Genomic DNA, 21,428 nt, shown 5'->3' with positions numbered 1-21,428 from the left:
GCACTGTCGCATCTTTCACGAACAACAAGGGCTACAGTGACCAAGGACTGTGGCAGTACATCTCGTAGGAACGCCAGGTAACGAGGACAGTCAAACGGGAAGGCAGCAAATAAAGTCCTATTTGGTGAAGTTGGAGAACGCCCACTCATAAGTTGACAGGGAATCGTTGCTGGTGGCCACCGATATGGGTGGCGTGTGGATTACCCTCATTCCAGACATAGCTGTTGTGGCTATTGAAAAGACCAGAACTGGCGAAGGAGGCTGAATCGTCGCGCGATCAATAGCCCACGCCGTGCCTCCTGGAACACAGTCTTTGGCATGAAGGGGGCGTAGCACGTTTGCCGCGACAACCGTTGAGACTTTTTTTTCTTTTTTCGGAGAGGCAGTGTGCTGCATCACGGATAGTGCAGGTCTGCAGGGAGAGGGGCTGGCTGTATGTTCTACCACCCATGTGACTTCCAAGTTGGTCTGGATGAATATCTTGCAGACATGAGGTGCATGCACTGAAAACGGAAGTGGACACATTATTCCTTTGGCCGACCAGGTCTGGAAGCGGGCAGGAGGACCTCGTCATCCACACGTCTCCTGGTGCTCCAAGTTCCACTGATTGTCATCGCGCTCCAAGTTCCACTGATTGTCATCGCACAACGGTTTTGCATGACCGGTGAGTTACTTTTAGTTCGTTGCTTCAGTGCCCACACCATGCGGCATTCGTAAAGACTGAATTTGGTCTCCGCGGTGAGCGTGATAATTGTGAATAGTTCCCTTCCTTCGACCGTTTATGCTCTGGCTCCGTTCAGCTTCCTGTTGTTGTTCGCTGTTCTTCTGTCTGACCAGGCGATTTGAGTTGCATATCGCTCGTATCAAAAGAGTATAGTGTTCATTTGTTAATTGTTACAGGGTTGTGGTTTGACTGTGTGCCTTAAGTCAATGAATTTTATGTAAATTTCTTTTAGGTCCAATGTATCATTAGTCATGACGTCCAAAATACTTACCTGGTACACTAAATCTCCAGTCGCTTTTTTAAATTATTTGTACCCTGGAAGCTTATGCTGCTTGTTGGATGCAGCTCTCCATGCTAATCTGTCCTGTGCAAGCTCCTTCATCTCCCAGTACCTACTGCAACCTACATCATTCTGAATCTGCTTACCAGAGCAAATCCAGTTGCATGAATTTCGATGCGTTATACTTCCAAGTCAAGCTTGTATTTACGTAGGCGAGGTTCACCAGCCTAGCTTTCACGTCTTCCTTCCACCTATGTTTTCCATGTTGTGCACCGGTTAAGCATTTAATGTTTCTACCTCGTGCTGTGATCTGAAGCTGGACCTCGGTTGGCCGCTGAACTTCCGTATTAACAGATATAAGTGGGGGCGATTTTCTTGGTCAGTCACTGTATTATCTTTTAGCAACTTTTCACAATCGTTTTGTCTAGGCTGCCAACGTGTAGTCTGATGACTGAAGTTTTTACTCGTTTTACTTAAAAATCATTCCTCTGTTCATCATGCTGCCATTGTATGTTTCTGGCTTGGTGCTTGTTCCCACTAGCTGATTAGAAAAGGAGGAGCGTGGAGAGCTGCGTAGCGGGCCTGCCCTACGGAGTTTCGGAGCTTCTGTTCCTGATGAGGTGTTAAACACATCACCACCACACTTTATTACCCCCAGCCTTCGTTCGCGGAAGGCCACACACCGTCAGGTGGCTTGAGGAGTATGGATGTAGATGTAGAACTGGTGAAACATTATCTCCTCCCTACGATACCGAGGTGGCAGAACGTCTAGCTAATTCAGTGCTTACGAAGGTTCCGGTATTGTTTGGTGACACTGAACAACAAGAAGAACAGGACCTCAACTTGGACTTTGTTAGGGAGCAGTTGAGAGCCGGTCAGCAAGTTCCCAGGTACGAATTGTAGAAGGACATTCTGCCTCAGGCACCGGAATGAGGAGCTTAAAATCTGTCTGCTTGCTGTGGTTGTTTCCGCTCACTATTATATTTCCGTCGCGGGGGCTCATTTGAGGGTATGTAAAACCATTCACCAGATCCGTGAATCCCTCACCAGGCCCACCCTGAATTGCGATGATAGGAAAATGGTCAGCAATTTTCGAGAATGCAAGATGACGAAACCGAATTCCGATGAGCGTAGAAGACTGCTTCAATCCACTCGGGTGGAGGTCCTCATACAGAGTCTCTTTATTGGTTACATTGGTCCTCTACTGCGGCGCCAACGTGAGCAGAGCTATGTATTTGTAGTGGTTGATGGTTTTACTCGATTCAGATGGTTCCTTCCCATTAGTGATATTACTGCTGGACAAAGGTATTTGAGTAAGATTTTCTCTTAGATCAGTCCTTTAAACGTCATTGTCGGCGATAATGCCCCATGTTTCTCTTCGAGGGAGTTTCGGAGCTTCCCGATCAGGCGTTAAACATCACCACGACATTTTATTACCTCCAGCCTTCATTCGCGGAACAAGTTAATCGTAAACTAAAGTCCTCTCTGATTATTTTCCACTCTGAGGTTCAAACGAAATGGGATCTTTTTTACGATGGTTGAACCTAGCTTTTAATAGAGCCAGGCATGATGCGCACAGAGCGACCCCTGCTTCTCTCAAGTTTGTGTATTTTCTTAATTCCCATTTATCAAATATCTGGTCCGTAGATGGTTTGTTGCCCAATGATATTAGTGCTGGGTTAATCAAGGATAATTGGTGTTAAGCCAGTGCAAATATTCAGAGCTCCAATAAAAGGGAAACAGTGCAGTACAACCTGGGCCGATGACCATGGAGCATTCAGGTCGGGGATGTAGTCTTCGTAAGAATTTTCGGGGTAAGGCGAGTAAGGCGTCCCGAGAAGTTGTACCCCACCTTGTGGTACCATATAAGGTGTTGGAGGTACCCACTCATGTCACGCTTAGTCTCCGTGACGAAAAGAGTGGAAGTGAGTTGCGGGTGCACCTTAGCCAAGTTAAGTGAGGTAACATTAATTAAGTCTCCATTGTGAGCACTACCGTGGTTCCTGTGTCAGGGTGGGACGCTGAACCGTTGCGTGATCGATAGCACTTGCCATGTGTCATGGAACACAGTCTTTGGCGTGAAGGTGGTGTAGCACAGTTGCTGCGAATGTTGTTGAGATTTTTCTTCCTGGAGAGGCAGTCAGTGAGGCAGCACGAACAGTCTAGTTCTGCGGGGAAACGGGCGAGCTGTTTGTCCTACCCCCCATACGATTCCAATTTCGCCTGGCTGAGCATCTTCAGAGTGTGAGGGTCGTGCACCGGAAACGGGAATGGACACATTATTTCTTTGGCTGAGCAGATCTGGAAGCGAGCGGTTGGTCATCGTCATCCACACGTCTTTCTCCAAACACATTCTAAAGATGTTTGTGACCTGCCTGTTTTGAAGACTGTTTTCTTAGAAGCTTCGAACAGATTGTTATGTAACTTCAATTGGTGAAATATTATCTTGCTTGTCCTATTGAAATTTGCTGTAAATATTTCAGTAATAGTAACCAATGATACACAAGATTTGTATATTTTTGCAAAGAGAATAAAATTTGTTATAAATTTAAACTTTCATAGTTCATTTTGCCATGAATGATTTTTTTAGGGTTGAGAACAAGTATTTGAATTAACACTATAACCTTTTCGTTATTTGATCTCACCGAAACATTTGATGAAATTGTTGGTCGATTATCAGTAACTGTAATTTTGGCTTAATATGTCAAGGCCCTGTTGACCGAATTGGTAAAATTATTTTTCCTGAGAAGTTATAATAAAACTCCTGATGCGAATGATGTTCAGTCCTTATTTTTCCGGTCCTTCCACTCCCAGGCAACGTTATAGCAGTAGTGTGCACCAGACGCTTCATCTACAGTGAGGAACCAAAAAAACTGGTACACCTGCGTAATATCGTGTAGGGCCCCCGCGAGCACGCAGAAGTGCCGAAACATGAGGTGGCATGGACTCGACTAATGTCTGAATAGTGCTGGAGGGAACTGACACCACAAATCGTTCAGGGCTGTCCATAAATCCGTAAGATTACGAGGGAGTTGACACCTCTTCTGAACAGCACGTTGCAAGGCATCCCAGATATGCTGGATAATGTTCATGTCTGGGGAGTTTGGTGACCAGCGGAAGTGTTTAAATTCAGAAGAGTGATCTTAGAGCCACTCTGTAGCAATTCTGGACATGTGGGATGTTGCATTGTTATGCTGGAATTGCTGAAGTCCGTCGGAATACACAATGGACATGAATGGATGCAGGTGATCAGACAGGATGCCTACACACGTGTCACCTGTCACAGTCGTATATAGACGTATCAGGGTTCCCATATCACTAAAACTCCATACGCCTCACAGAGCCTCCATCAGCTTGAACAGTCCCCTGCTGACACGCAGAGTCCATGGATTCATGAGGTAGTCTTCACACCCATACACGTCCATCCGCTTGATATACTTTGAAATGAGAGTCGTATGACTAGGCAACATGTTTCAGTCATCAATAATCCAATGTCGGTGTTCACTGGTCCAGGCGAGGCGTAAAGCTTTGTGACGTGCAGTCATGAAAGGTATACAAGTTGGCCTTCGGCTCCGAAAGCCCATATTGGTGGTATTTCGTTGAATGGTTCGCACGCTGACTCTTGCTGAAGGCCGAGCAGTGAAATCTGCGGCAGTTTGCGGAAGGGTTGCACTTGTGTCACGTTGAACGATTCTCTTCAGTTGTCGTTGGTCCAGTCCTTGCAGGATCTTTTTCCGGCAACAGGGATGTCTGAGATTTGATGTTTTACCGGATTCCTGATATTCACGGTACACTCGTGAATTGGCGGTACGGGAAAATCTCCACTTCACCGTTGTGTCCCATCGCTCCTGCGCCGACTACTCCACCGCGTTCAAACTCACATAATTCTTGATAACCTGCCATTGTAGCAGCAGCAACCAGTCTAACAACTGCGCCAGACACTTGTTGTCTTACATAGGCCGTTTTGTGGCTGTTTACATATTTATGTAATTGAATACGCCTGCCTATATACCAGTTTCTATGGCGCTTCAGTGTGTGAACAGTACAGACCGTGCGAAGTTCGGCACTAGAACACTGCGGTGGGTAGTCCATTGACAGAAGTGAACGCAGGGTTCAAAATCCGTTCGTTCCACTGTCTGCACACGTTCATTATGATAAGTTTGTAACACCTGTTCCGCCGCTACTGCCCACTCTGTATCCTTCGAACTGTGCGTACAAGTTAACGGGTGCCTATTGCTGTGCGGTCAGCCACACAATCCAGCACCATCTCCTCCATGTCTGGTGTTCGGAAACGTATTTAGCGTTAACCTAGTGCGGCTCTTTGTGTCGTGAAGGACTCAGTTTCTCGTAAGTTGGTAACCATAAAGGTAAACTTCTTGCAGTTGGAATGACGCCACTGTAAATTCCAGGTGGTTTACGGGCACTACATCCTGCCGTACAGCACATTAAATGCATACCTTTCACCTCTCGTGACTAGTAACGTTCCATATTTCACTACGCGTCATGCACTGTACATAGTAACACACATCACCATGGACACAAGGTCTCTGATGCATTTGACAACTGACACCAGGGATAGTGATGTTCATGCAGTAGAGATTAAGGCACCAATACGACGCCTGCGGTCTGTAAGGGGTCCGTAGGCCCTTACTATAAGTTTTGCGACAGCACAGGTCGACAGGACAAACAATCGATAGTGTGCGTCGGGTGGCGAGAGCGAGAGCGAGTGTTGGGATAGTAGTGTGTGGTACGCGCTGCGGGCCGAGCCGGGTGGAGGTCTGTTGCTGGAATGCAAGACCGTACCGACAAAGGGAGTGGCCATCGCCGTGGTTTAACCCCTTTGTGTTAGAAATATACGGGAAAGTGGAAAAGTATAATTAATAGAGTGATCAGTGATATTTTTGTGCCGATATTTGTAATTACGCGTCTACCGCGCCGGCATCATTTGGATTGCAGTGTTGGATTGCAGTGTTGGATACAGTGATTAAAATTTGCGTGTGACGATAATGAATAATAAAGAGGCCTGTGCTAAGATTAGCCGTTATTAACTCTGTAAGACGAAGGCAGTGGCTGTCTCCTTATTTTGGTGTTTTTGTGATGAATATAGGTCGTTGATTGATGAAGCTGTATTGTTGTTCTTCTTGCCACCAGACATTTTATTATTACAGCATTTGAGAAGGACAGAATGGAATGTAACATATCCGTAGCAGTCCAATCCGATTGCCAGCCCCATTAGGTACACGGTCACATTAATTAATATCTGTTTTGGGCTGCTATCAGATCTCGATCGAGCGGGATAAGTCAGTAGATTAAACCGGAGTGTTACAGGTCGTCACATGACAAACGTTCTATTAGCTAAGTTGTGTATAGTATGTTGTATAGTAAGTCGTTTTGGTGGTCAGGGGCTAAACATTATCACCCGCTGCCTGTTCCAGACATTCGGGAGTTTTGCGAGTGTGCGCCGCCAAAACTGCAATGGGCTTTGCAGTATATGCATTGAGACAGGTGGTCGTCGTTTTGAACAATTACTATGAAGTACTTTGTTATTATGCGGTGTACACTGTGTACGTCCCTAACACAATAAATATACATTTCCAACCATTGGTTCGTTATCTCAATACAATCGGTTGTGGCGGCTGATCCCGGCGGAAGTTCGAGTCCTCCCTCGGGCATGGGTGTGTGTGTTTGTCCTTAGGATAATTTAGGTTAAGTAGTGTGTAAGTTTAGGGACTGATGACCTTAGCAGTTAAGTCCCATAATATTTCACACACAGTTTTAACATTCGAACAATCGGTTGTGGACCCAGTATCACCTGTTTCATTCTGACCAATAAGGTTTGAGACACCATGTATATCCCCTCCTGGGTACTCGTTATAATCCAATATCCGGTTTTGGAATATCTCTCTGACCTTGATGTAATCCGGCTGGAATATTTCCGTGTCTCTGAGCCTTTTCCACATATATCTCCTCCTCTTGTGATTCTTGACCAGTCGCTGCTACCAGCTGAAATTTGTAACAGAACTCAATTGTTAGTTTTACTCCTGATTCCTACTAACGGGCCCATATTCTCCCTCAGTCCTTTCATTCACTCCTTTCCCTACTAGCGCATTCCAATCCCAAGATTATTAGATTTCTATCTACCTTGACGTTCTGAACTACCCGTTCAACATCCTCATATACTTTACTTCTTCATCTTTTGTTCGCGACGGCATGTATACCTAAACGATGGCTGTTGCCGTCGGTTTGCTGTCAGATCTGATGAGGATACCCTGTCGCAGGCCTACTGCACGATAGTAAGAAATGGGGGACTTTCATCTGAACTTCCATGGGCGCTGAGTTAGTAATCGAAAGCATCTTGTAAGTTGGCTACATGAACATTATTGCGGACCACCACCATCCTTTCAAGCTTGGTGAGTTCACCGACGCCGATGGTATCTTTCAGTGGATAACTGTCAGTATCACAAGGTGTGAATCGTCTGCAGTGATTTGAGGTCACATCTTGGCCACCGAGTTAGCCTTGTATGAACCCTATGGAAGATTTCCGGGGACGCTATCGGGCGTCAGCTTCGCTCGTAGAAACCAGCGTCTCGTAGTTTACGGGAATTGCGTGTCCTCTCCGTAGTCATCTGATGCCACAAAGCTCCAGAAAATTATCGAAGTACTTTTCGAATCCATGTCACGCAAGTCGCCACTATACAGAGTTTTCCATTTACCTTGACCACCCTAAATAACTGTTGGTCCAGATGCAAATTATAAAATGTTCAAGCAAATGTTCTTTAGCCGTCAGGGGGTCGTCAATCAGCATGACTGCCTTCGTTGTAGCTTTGCTTTTTTTTTTTTTACAAAGATATGAACAGCGGTATGACGTTTTTAAATGGCACCCTGTACTCTTTACTCGGCAATTCATTTCCTGTCCTAAAGACCTATTGAAAAATGTAGCACACGGCCCATTCACTGAAAAACAACGTTATTAATTTCGTAACACAACATTGCCGTTGACGCTCCCAGCGCTTAGTGCAGGTAGCCGGCCGCTGTGGCCGAACGGTTCTAGGCGCTTCAGTCCGGAACCGTGCTGCTGCTAATGTCGCAGGTTCGAATCCTGCCTCGGGCATGGATGTGTGTGATGTCCTTAGGTTAGTTAGGTTTAAGTAGTTCTAAGTCTAGGAGACTGATAACGTCAGATGTTAAGTCCCATAGTGCTCAGAGCCATTTGAACCATTTAGTGCAGGTACTAGGAGTAACGTAACACATCCACGTGCTGCCGTTGACAGACGACAAATGTAAACATAAGTAGAATGCATTCCGTCAATCATCGTCAGTTGAAGAGTTGTCTGAATAAAATGTACACTAAAGAAGACACTGTAGAAATGCTACTCATCTATGGGGAATGTAAGTTAGCAGAACAGTAATCGCAGTACTATTTTCTTATGTACGGGTACATTTAGTACAGTAGTTTAGTGCTTTTAAATACTGTTGTGTAGAGTAGGCATGCAGTAAAGGCTGTCCTTCCCACAAACTGCATCGACATACACTGACGGGGAAAAACGGTGTAGCCGCGCGGGATTAGCCGAGTGGTCTAAGGGGGTTGCAGTCATGGACTGTGCGGCTGGTCACGACGGACGTTCGAGTCCCCCCTTGGGCATGGGTGTGTGTGTTTGTCCTAAGGATAATTTAGGTTAAGTAGTGTGTAAGCTTAGGGACTGATGACCTTAGCGGTTAAGTCCCATAAGATTTCACACACATTTGAACATGTTTTGAAAAAAGTGTAGGCGCCACATGAGGACGCAAGTCAGATTTGCCCAAATAAACGCTGTAACGGTCTTGAGCGTTAGTTACCTTTGAGATTGCACGTGATGTTAATCACGAAATCCTTTAAGGCGACAAAGACGCCATTATACACACCGTACTGAGTTTGAAAGAGGTTGTGTAATCTGGCTGTGAGACTGTATGTTGTTTCTGCAATACTGCAGGAAGATTTGGCAGGAATGCAGCCACCGTACATGACTGCTGGCGGTGGTGGTCACAAGAATATACGGTCACAAGAAGATAGGGCTCCGGACGACCACGTGGCACTACCGACAGGGAGGACCACGACACAACAAACCTTATAAATCGGTTACTTCAAGGACAGCTCCGTACCAGACGCCCTGTAGCGTGCACCCCACTGACTCCAAAACGCCGTCATTTGCGACTTCTTTGGTTTCAGGCGAGCTCCCATTGAAGGGCAGGGTGGAGGTCTGGTGTGTTTTCTAATGAAAGCTGGTCATGCCTCTGTGCCAGTGATCGAAATGTGTTGGCTGGAGGCCAGATGAGGGTCTGCAACCAGCCTGTCTGCGTGCTAGACACACTGGACCTACACCTTGAGTGAGGTGCGATTTCGTATGACAGCAGGAGCAGTCTCGTGGTTATCCCACGCATCCTGACTGGAAATTTATACGTCACTCTGGTGATTAGACATTTTGTGCTGCCACTCAAGAATAGCATGTCAGGGGGTGTTTTCCAACAGGCTGACACACGCTCACATAGTGTCGACATGTTGTCTTGGCCTGCACGATCACCAGATATATCTTCAATCAAGCACAAATTGGACATTATCGGATTACAACTCCAGCGTCATCCATAACCAGCATTAACTGTCCCTGTATTGGCCGACCAAGTGCAACAGGTATGGAGGTCCAGAGCACAGACTGATTTCCTGCACCTGTACAGTAAGGTGCATGCATGTTTGCACGTTTTTATTCAGCATTCTGGCGGTTGCACCGATTGTTAATGTACGTGCTTTGCTCTTTTGCAACGACTTATCTATCGCTTACATTAACCTATGATATTGCAGTGTTGATCACTTAAATATGTTACGCAGACAAATGCATTCACGAAATTTCATTACTCTACGTTAATTATTTTTCCGATGTTGCGATTTATTTCCGTAGGTGGCTTCCGAAAACCTACGAAATTAATATCTCGCTCTCTCTCTCTTTTCAACTGCAGCTGGTATCTCATGGAACGAGAGATTAATTTTTCTTCTCCTCATCGAGGTAAAACAGATTACTTAGATTTTACACTAGTTTTACTCGTATGGAAATGCACTATGTGAAGAACACCGATAATTTTTGGAGCTACAGTATATCCGTCGCTAGTGTGAGTGACGTTATAAGAAAATAGAACCGGCCTTTTTTATCCTCATGAGCTAATATTAAACTTTTATTCCCTTTGCCTCTTACTCAACTCTCTCCTTGAGATGTGCAGAACTCTGTGACTGATCTTATAATTGTTTTTGCCAGTGTAAATTCGGTGCAGAATATTGATCGGGGCAGGTTGCTACTGTTGTAGATATTATGAATTCATGAAATACAACACAAATCTTATTTAACGAATCCATAATAACATAAAATATATTCTACAACATTTCATGTCCCTTCGAGTTACGTCTCATGGTTGCAGATATACATTTGGTCTACAAAAGGGCCGCTAATTTGGGATCAAGTAAGACAAAAAACGTCCTTTTTCGTGTCTGTAGGAAATTTTAACTGTATCAACGAACAAGTCTTGGCATGCAGTTGCCTAAATTATTTCTGACAGACTCTACAACGAGTAATTGTTCTTCTTAAAATTCAAAAGATTTTTTTGATTTTGTATGGAATGTCCACAAAAAGAAAAATTCTTGAATATCAGGAAACAAGCTGGGGAAATACTAAGAAATAATTGGTTGTGCTCAAATCGAAAGTACAAACTAACACATTAATAACTTCACACAATCATCAGCAAATCTGCTCTACGACGGTCCCATTTGTCACTACATTCTGTGTCGTGTAGTCGAGCGGTAGTCTGTATTTCCCAAAGGGTAATTGTCATTAAGAGCCAAAATATCGTCAGACACAGTTCACTACACATTTAAAGATTAATGTGGTGACATTATCACTTGCAAGAGATGGCGTGTTTGTAGGCGCTTTATGCACAGGTATGTACGAGTACTAGGCACTGTTTCACAACTGGAAGGCAATGCTACATACACCCACCACTATTCTTGTGAAGTGGCTGTGTCCTTGGTTTGTATGCTACTACAAGAGGTATAATTTTTAATAGGCCCTAAGTAATATTTAAACAAGAAAAACAAAAAAACAAAAAAAAAACTTTACGCTGTACTGGTTCCCAAAGTCAAATTTAATGAGATTTACCCACGAACATCAGACTACACTGGCTGTTAAAAACTGAATATAAAATGACACAAATGAGAAAGATCTCTTTGTCACGGAGTGCCAGTAAGCACAGCATTAAAAATTGTTTATTAGTGTTTTGATTGAATATACATAGATAAAAAACATTTTGTTGAGTAAATTATCGAAATCTACGAAATTATGTCTAAAGAAGATCTTTATTTCTACTTCTTTTCTGTAATTATATAGATGAGCAGTCATTAGGTCTCTTGCAGAAAAACAGACTTCGCGTTCCTACTTTTCCCTGTTAATATATTCCAGCTAACGTACAATATTTCGTACGGGAATATAATTTTTTAATGTGCATGTAGCACATAATTTCTTGCCACTATATCTGTGGGCGCGGGTGCTTATTTTAACTTCCCACTGAGTTATTTGAGAGAGCTATTTATTAGTGCTGACTTGTGTCTGCAATAATTTGTAACTTCCATTATGTGGTGACATACTGCAGCCGCATATTTGCATATTTGGATGACCAGAGTTGAGAGGCTATCTGACCGCACAGATATGGCAAATATACACAAATTCGCTTCCGAACTGCGGTTAGTCGGGCTGTGGTAGTTGCGGGATTACACCGATCATCCAAAACATTATGACCACTGCGTACCACGACATTGGATGCCGCCTGGTGGTGTTGCATGCACGTGGCACGGTAGCAAAAGTATGTAAGCGGGGCAGAGACGGGCGGGAATCACCGTAGCGAAGATATGGGCTGGAAATGGGGAAATTCGTTGAGATAAGCGACTGTGACAAAGGGCAGATTATTATTACGAAGAGCCTGTGAACGAGTATCTCGAAAACGGTGAAGCTGGTGGAATATTCACGTGCTACTGTCGTGAATATCTAGGGAAAGAGATAGAAGGACAGTGAAACTACCACTGGGCGCTGAATGGCTGGGCATCCACGACTCTTCACAGAACGTGGGGTTCGGAGACTTGTCCGCTCTGTAAAGTCAGATAGATGGTGATGTCTGGCATCTCTGTCGGCCGAAAGAGTGCAACGCTGGTGCACGCGCAAGTGTTTCCTAGCACACCGTTCATTGTACATTGTTGAACATGGAGCTCCGCAGCAGTGCCCCACGTGTTCACATGATGACCCAACGACATCGCCAGTTACGTCTACAGCGGGCACGGGATATTCGGATGCGACCGTCCATCAATGGAAACGTGTCGACTCTAGGGCTGAATCACATTTTTGCTAGGTCGATGGTCGTCTCCACAAACTCGCAAGTGCAGAAGAATGGCTCCCACCAGTCTGCGTCCGTGGCGTGCCGCACGTTTCGAGCCGCCGTTACCTCGATGACGGAGTTCCGAGTTATTTAGCATTGAAGTGAGCCAATCAGATATATATATATATATATATATATATATATATATATATATATATATATGTGTGTGTGTGTGTGTGTGTGTGTGTGTGTGTGTGTGTGTGTGTGTGTGTGTGCAGGGACCGAATCCAGACCGGAAATGGAGGAAAAAAGATCCTATGAACATGGTCCAGAAATGTATCATTACCATGATAGATGGCGCTGACGAGTGACAGTTCCTCTGACCAAACACCATGGGTTTCTTGTGTGTTGCAAGTTGTGTGATGGACGCAGCGTATAGTATAAGCAGCAGAATGGTCCGTTCTTCATGTCAGGAACAAGCCGAGATGGTGTTTGTGTATTGCCAAACAGTGGAAACGGTCGAGAGGTAGCACAGATATTCTAAAACAAGTCCCCTCAGTGACACCAACCACATCAGCCAACATTTAAAGCCCTTTTTGGGCGACTGTTTGATCATGGGTCCTTTCAGGTAGACGACCGTGTAGGGAGGCGGCGGATAGCGCGCACACCAGATGTGAATAGTGAGACGAACCCTAGTACAAGTTCCAGGAAAGTGATCTTCCGACATGGTAGGAGCCAAAGTACGATAATATGTGTCCGCTACATTCCCTATCACCTACAATCCAATGGAGACCACTTTGAACATCTGTTGTGATGTGGGTGCAATACAGTTGTGAATGTGTTCTGGGACGGTTTGTCATCGTTGCATGCACACCCTCCGTATCCGGACACATGTTCGTAGGAACTTTTTTCCAGTCTGGAATTCTTCCCCGCAGTGTGTCGGTTTTCATCTACACTTACATAATACTCCGAAAGCAACCTAATGATATACGGCGGAGAGTACTTTTTACCACTAACTGAGCCCTCAAACCCTGTTCCACTTGCAAATAGCGCTTGGGAAGAATGATTGTACTTTTTACCACTAACTGAGCCCTCAAACTCTGTTCCACTTGCAAATAGCGCTTGGGAAGAATGATTGTCGGTTAGCATCTGTACGGGCGCTAATTTCTCGAATTTCCTCTCCGTCGTCCTTACAAGAGATATATGCGGGAAGGGATGCACCGCTCTTGATTGGATCCTCTCTATTTCTTCTGTCAGCCCTACATTGTGGGGATCCCAGACAGATGACCAATACAAACGAATCTGTCAAAAAAGTGCTTTATAAGCCACTTCTTTCGAGGATGAGTTACACTTCCTGAAGTTTCTTCATATGAATCCGAGTCTGGCATCCGCTTTCCCTACTATTTGTTTTATGTGGTTATTCCACTTCAGGTCGCTCTGGACAGTTACTTCTAAATATTTTACGATAGATTCTGTTTCCAGCGGTTTATCATCAATAGGGTAGCTGTACAGTAGTGGATTTCTTTTCCAATATGTGAGCGATATGTTACATTTGCTTACTTTCAGAGTCAGCTGCCAGAGCCTGCACCATTCATCAATTTTCTGGAGACCATTCTGCAAATCTTTACTATTTTCTGGCGTTGCTCCTTTGTTATAGACAACCACATTATATATGAACACCTTTAAAGAGCATCCGAGGCATTCCACTGAGTCATTTATATAAACAGTAATGGTCCTATCACACTCCTTTGGAGTACTCTAGAAATTACCTTTACATCTGCCACTTTTGTTCAATTAAAAGCGACGTGTTGAGGTCCATATGCAAGGCATGCATCAATATAGTCGCAAATGTGCTTCAATACTCGATAAGTTGATCTTTTTTTTCACTAAAAGGCAGTGCAGGACTGTGTCAAATGCCTTCCTCAAGTCAGGGATCATGGCATCAACCTGAACGCCATTATCTATGGCGCAGTGGATCTCATGGAGGAACAAAGTGAGCTCAGTTTCACAGGATCACGGTTTGTGGAATCCATGTTGATTTTAGAGGGGGAGATTTTTATTTTCCAAAACTGTCATAGTTCATGAGCATTAAACAAGTTCCTTAATTCTACAACAGATTGACATCAGTAGTAAGGCAATGGCTGTTCGAGAGCAGTTGTTAGTGCAGGGTGCATACATCCAAAGCCAAACTTGATTGATTTATGACTGCCTCCCCATACTGTTAACATATTGTTTTGCTAAGCGGATTATGACGTCCTGCAGGTTGATTTATGAGTCCTTGTGGATAATCTGTCCACCCCTCCTCCTCCTCCTCCTCCAACTCTTCCTTCTTTATTCCTCTGGAAGCTGGAAGCCGTCCCCCTCTCCCTTGCTGATACAAGCACACTTTCAGGCCTGAGCTATTCGAATAGCCCCCTCCCACTCTACCGATTTGATTGACTAATTAATTAAATCAACCAATTAATTACTTCCTCCCCCTCTGGGAGATCTCCCAGCCTCACTATGCTCCTGCTGCCACCTGAAAATTGATGGGAAAAAGACTCAGTTGATTTGCTATTGAGTAGGAAATCGATTCCAGTTTATGGAATATTGCTTAAACAATTTCTGATAGACAAGACAATGTGTGAAATATTGTTTATTTAAACAATTTATTTGATGCAAGGTGGTGTATGAAATATAGTTTATTTATTTGTTTAAGGAATTTGATGGGAAGTCAATTGCACTGTAAGGGATATCGTTTCAACAATAGCTGGTAGACAACACAATGTGTGGAATATAGTTTATTTATGCAATTCGTGGGATACAAGGCAGTTTTTGGAATATAGTATATTTATTTATTTAAAGAATATGTTAGGAAATTGACTGCATTGCATGGAATACTGTTTAATTAAACATTTTGAGGCTGACAAGGCAGTATGAAATATTTAAGTAATTGGGAATTTTTTAATCCTGATCACACAAGGAATTCAGAAAGGAATGTGGTATTACCCCAATATTTTCAGCTTCCTCATGCTGTTGCTAGATAATTCCCACGCTAGTAAACAGTATTTGTAACCCATTCTAGCTTGATACCATGTTCTACATGTGTAACAGAGGTTCTCTGATACATCCACAAGGTTATAGGTGAGGGAGGATGGTGGTTGATTGAGAATTATCACACACAGTAGCATGCATACTATACAAGGAATCACTTAAAAAATGCAATGCTAGATTGAAATTGTGAGGAATGTACCAAATTAGACGAGAAATATGCTGGTTTTTCACATCTATGATGTTACACTTTATGGTAGGAATTCTGTCTGTGATATGGAATTGAGTCTTTCCATTCAACCACATACCTATACGGGATCCTATGCTGGTGTACTTCAATGATTACAGACACTGTTGAATCATATTCGTGGCACTTTCTATGAAATGAGTCACCTTTTCGAACCTATCTGCTATGGACCTCATAGAGTAAAACTCCAACATAGTTTTAGACAGTACCTCTACATCTTATAACTGGTCCTTAGCTTCTGCCCCACCCACCTTTCAGCTTTGTCCATGTGATCATCCCAAGTCAAGTCGAAACTGAGAGGAAGTCTGAGAGTGCTATATCTGCCACCTTCTACATCCCAGGGAGAAACAGGGTGAGATTAGTTAATGTGACAATGCTACAGGACTGTGTTTTGACCACTCAGTGGAAATGTGAACATGTTGTCATAGCTCCATCAACTGCTTACAATGTGTAAGGCCAGTGCCAAATGAAGCTTTCTCCTGCAGCTTGAGGTAGTAGAAAAGACGGAATGAGCAGTTATGGTGATGTTTCTTATTGAGAAAATTAGGAAGACTCCATATCATATGGGAATTGGAAGAAGGACTAAGATTTCCTTACTGCATTGCAGTGCTTTTCCGAACTACATACAAGTACAGCAGTCTGAAGGAGAGCTGTGTCCCTCAGGATGCGTTCATGTCATCACCCAAACATTCTATATATCCTTGTTATTTTGTGTCATCCAACAGAGAAAAACTATGAATTACAATAACTCCACTAATGTCACCAAATACAGAAATCTATAAGATAGTAATGCATCCTCTCTTATCACATGAAAGCAAATACTGTCTATGTGTTGACATTGAGCGTATGTGGCGATGTGACTAAAGATACAGGTATTGGTCCGTTGGAGCAGGTGGCCAGTGATCAAAGTGGTTTGTACAGACCAGTGTAAGGTTTCATCACCTGTTCTGCAGGAGGGACATATCCCACAGACCATCAATTGTGAGACAGCATCCCTGTGCTGTTCTTTCATATGCAGTTTGATACATTGTTTTCTGCTGTAACACACTGAGGAAGTGCATGACTACAGCTATGTACACTGCCGTACAATTTAATTTTCACCACAATTTGAGGTCTGCATCAGGTGCTAAACTGAAATTATCAAGTTTTGATCCACTGGCTCTCACAGAAAGCTGGATGTTGCATGGTGTAAACTGCACAACTCAAAAATAAATAAATAAATAAATAAAATAAAATACAAACAGCTGCCTGATGGTGATGACCTCTATGTATAATCCCACGTTTCACAGTGATGGGATAACAGATGCCTATCTGTTACTTATATTGCATCGATGTATGCAATACCTATTTCAGAGACGCACACATGTTAAGGAAGTTAGCATCCCTTATCGTCATGTAATAGATGTGATAGTGTTGTGATGATATAATGGACAGTTGAGAAGAAACATGGTGTTTATGCAAGATGGAGCTCCAGACAAATGAAGCCTGTAGCATTTTACGTAAATTAACTGTGCTGTAAATTCTAAAGCATTGTTGTACTGTCTGGGGTCAGTGCCAAGCAGTTATTGACAAGAGGGAAATGATTGTAGAACATAAATGCATGCACTCCTAAGGCTACAGCATTCTGAACTTAAACATGCTATAATGTTAAAGCCATGTGGTTTTCGAAATATTGTCATGTGAAGTGCAATGCCCTTAATACTGCAATGCAGGACACATGTGTCCAACATCTGACATACATCCACCCTGCAAGTTTTCTATCCCACTTACTAAGGTGACAAACTTTAAGATGATGAAACTAGCAGTGGTGTTTTACATGTGAAATTACACACCATGCTGCATTAACCCCATAAGCAGGACAATTCTCAAGAAAATGCATACAGAGGCTTTTCAGTACCACAAAAACACGCGTCACTAAATTAGATCCACTGCAGCTATGAAAAAAATGGCTCAAATGGCTTTGAGCACTATGGGACTTAACTTCTGAGGTCATCAGTCCCTAGATCTTAGAACTACTTAAACTTAACTAACCTAAGGACATCACACACATCCATGCCCAAGGCAGGATTCGAACCTGTGACTGTAGCAGTCGTGCGGTTCCAGACTGAAGCACCTAGAACCACTCTGTCAACCATCTCAATCGATCACTCCTCTTACTTTCTACCACCTTTTAATGTAGATCCACAGCAATTTGGAGACAGATGGTTCTTTTTCAGGGAAGCATCAAAGAAATCAGTCAACTTGCTTGTATAACAACAACAACAACAGTACAATGTTGTTAAAAAAAACCACACAGCAACTCTTGTGTAAGGTATCAGTTAGCTGACACCATACAGTGGTGATTGGTCAGAGAAACACATTGTAAATACCATTTGTTAGGGATTAAAACTCCTAAACCATCCTGGACAGGGTCAAATACATAATCCATTCTGTAGTTGTAAATTGCAGTCCCCCAGCTGGTAGTACAGCACTCATTAGATAAGGTCACTTTACAAAAATCTGTAAGATGTTTGCCAATAGCTTTGGGATGACACCTTAGATTGTGATCTGACATATATTAATTTATTTCTCTACATTTGGTGGTCATCCACATTAAACATTGTTCTCCAGCTGTCTTACCAGTGCTGATGAAAAACAACTGTTTCCCTGGTTCCCCATGCTTCCATGTCAACTTTTTCTTTATTTCCTCTTTCTGTTCCCATGTACAAGAATATTCATGCACCAAGCAGAAGACATGCATGTACTTCCTCATTCCCCCTCAATTTCCCCGAATTTTGGCGCACTTTCCCTCAATTTAAAAGTATTTTCCGTCAATATCCTAATTTTATTTTATGTCACTTCTGCCCATGCATAGTGTCATCACTTCTTGCCATGTATTCTAAAATTACTTGTAAATGTAGTATAGTTGTCAACACCTAGCTCAAATGCACTATTTTTTTGGTCGGCTGGTATAGTATAGCATCGTACCATCCAGTCACCTTCAACCACATACTCTACAGCTGCATTTCATTCTCTCTCTTTTCTGTATGTCAGTGTTGATGCGTGTGTTGCAGATGGCTCCCATGACCCAGTCCTCCAACTGGTGGATCCACCTTCGGACACAGAATACATCTCTGGATGTAAACTGTGGTGGGTCCACCTTCGAACCCTATCCTACATGGAGCGTGTTGTGGATCCATCTTTGAACATTGCTCTGGATATAGAGTGCAGTGGTGCCGCCTTCAAACCCTATCCTGGATGTGGTGTATTGTGGATCCACATCCAAACATTGCTGTGGATGTAACATGTGGCAGTTCCACACTTGAACACCTATTCAGGTCTACTCTGTATCTTTTCCCAGAAAAGAGATTCCCCTGCCTGAAATTGACAAGGATCTGCGTTAAAGGATGATAGAAAGTGGATGGAGTGATCAGATGAGAGGGGTCATAATGAGATATGATTTAATGGTAGACTAATGATGCATTCTAGAGAGAGTGAGATTTTGCTGTAGGTCATTTATTATGCATTTAACATTGTTTTCCGTTGTTCTCTCATGGTGCGTTAGTCATGTGGTATAACTTGCGATCGACTAGTATACAGTTGCGTGTTCTGTGTGCGACCTAAAATGCTATCTACTTGCAATCGTTAACGGCAAACATCTCCATATCACAGCAGAGGGATTCCAACACATGCATTATGGACCATGTCTGTCGATGGACATCCTATTTCAACACCCTGTTCTAGGCAAACGAAGATGTATACAGAGTAATCTGTTTCTCTGCCCATCTTGGACCTAGATCGACTCTTCAGTTTCTTAACTGCAGTGGTTCTAATCTTGTGACAAGTGTCTGTGAGGTACTGAAAACACACACCATGTATATATTTGGTTGACAGTTGTCCTGTTTACAAAGCTAGTGCAGTGTGGCATGTAATTTCACATGTCAAACACTGCTGCTATGCATTTGTCTATGTCCTTGTAAGAGACATTCTCCGTTGCTGACAATCATTCAATAGGACTAACACGAGCACAGTAAAGTTTCTGAACCATTATAAGATGTGAGCAGTGGGCGCTAAAAACCTCTAGAAAGCCATTTTGTGCATATATCACGAAGTCTTTTTCTTTGATGTAGAAGGAAGTAGTCTTATCAAGTTCAAGTTTATTGCTGTAGTGAGTGGCACAGAGAACTTGCACTGGATGTATGTCAGATTTTAGATACATGTCCTGTTGTTGTTGTTGTGGTCTTCAGTCCTGAGACTGGTTTGATGCAGCTCTCCATGCTACTCTATCCTGTGCAAGCTTTTTCATCTCCCAGTACCAACTGCAACCTACATCCTTCTGAATCTGCTTAGTGTATTCATCTCTTGGTCTCCCTCTACGATTTTTACCCTCCACGCTGCCCTCTAATACTAAATTGGTGATCCCTTGATGCCTCAGAACATGTCCTACCAACCGATCCCTTCTTCTGGTCAAGTTGTGCCACAAACTTCTCTTCTCCCCAATCCTATTCAATACTTCCTCATTAGTTATGTGATCTACCCATCTAATCTTCAGCATTCTTCTGTAGCACCACATTTCGAAAGCTTCTATTCTCTTCTTGTCCAAACTATTTATCGTCCATGTTTCACTTCCATACATGGCTACACTCCATACGAATACTTTCAGAAACGACTTCCTGACACTTAAATCAATACTGGATGTTAACAAATTTCTCTTCTTCAGAAACGCTTTCCTTGCCATTGCCAGCCTACATTTTATATCCTCTCTACTTCGACCATCATCAGTTATTTTGCTCCCCAAATAGCAAAACTCCTTTACTACTTTAAGTGCCTCATTTCCTAATCTAATTCCCTCAGCATCACCCGACTTAATTAGACTACATTCCATTATCCTTGTTTTGCTTTTGTTGATGTTCATCTTATATCCTCCTTTCAAGACACTGTCCATTCCATTCAACTGCTCTTCCAAGTCCTTTGCTGTCTCTGACAGAATTACAATGTCATCGGCGAACCTCAAAGTTTTTATTTCTTCTCCATGAAATTTAATACCTACTCCGAATTTTTCTTTTGTTTCCTTTACTGCTTGCTCAATATACAGATTGAACAACATCGGGGAGAGGCTACAACCCTGTCTTACTCCCTTCCCAACCACTGCTTCCCTTTCATGTCCCTCGACTCTTATAACTGCCATCTGGTTTCTGTACAAATTGTAAATTGCCTTTCGCTCCCTGTATTTTACCCCTGCCACCTTTAGAATTTGAAAGAGAGTATTCCAGTCAACATTGTCAAAAGCTTTCTCTAAGTCTACAAATGCTAGAAACGTAGGTTTGCCTTTCCTTAATCTTTCTTCTAAGATAAGTCGTAAGGTCAGTATTGCCTCACGTGTTCCAGTGTTTCTACGGAATCCCAACTGATCTTCCCCGAGGTTGGCTTCTACTAGTTTCTCCATTCGTCTGTAAAGAATTCGTGTTAGTATTTTGCAGCTGTGACTTATTAAGCTGATAGTTCGGTAATTTTCACATCTGTCAACACCTGCTTTCTTTGGGATTGGAATTATTATATTCTTCTTGAAGGCTGAGGGTATTTCTCCTGTTTCATACATCTTGCTCACCAGATGGTACAGTTTTTTCAGGACTGGCTCTCCCACGGCCGTCAGTAGTTCCAATGGAATATTGTCTACTCCGGGGGCCTTGTTTCGACTCAGGTCTTTCAGTGCTCTGTCAAACTCTTCACGCAGTATCATATCTCCCATTTCATCTTCATCTACATCCTCTTCCATTTCCATAATA

This window comes from Schistocerca americana, chromosome 4 (genome assembly GCF_021461395.2).
Source record: "Schistocerca americana isolate TAMUIC-IGC-003095 chromosome 4, iqSchAmer2.1, whole genome shotgun sequence".
Classification (NCBI taxonomy): domain Eukaryota; kingdom Metazoa; phylum Arthropoda; class Insecta; order Orthoptera; family Acrididae; genus Schistocerca; species Schistocerca americana.
This window is presented reverse-complemented; position numbering follows the sequence as displayed.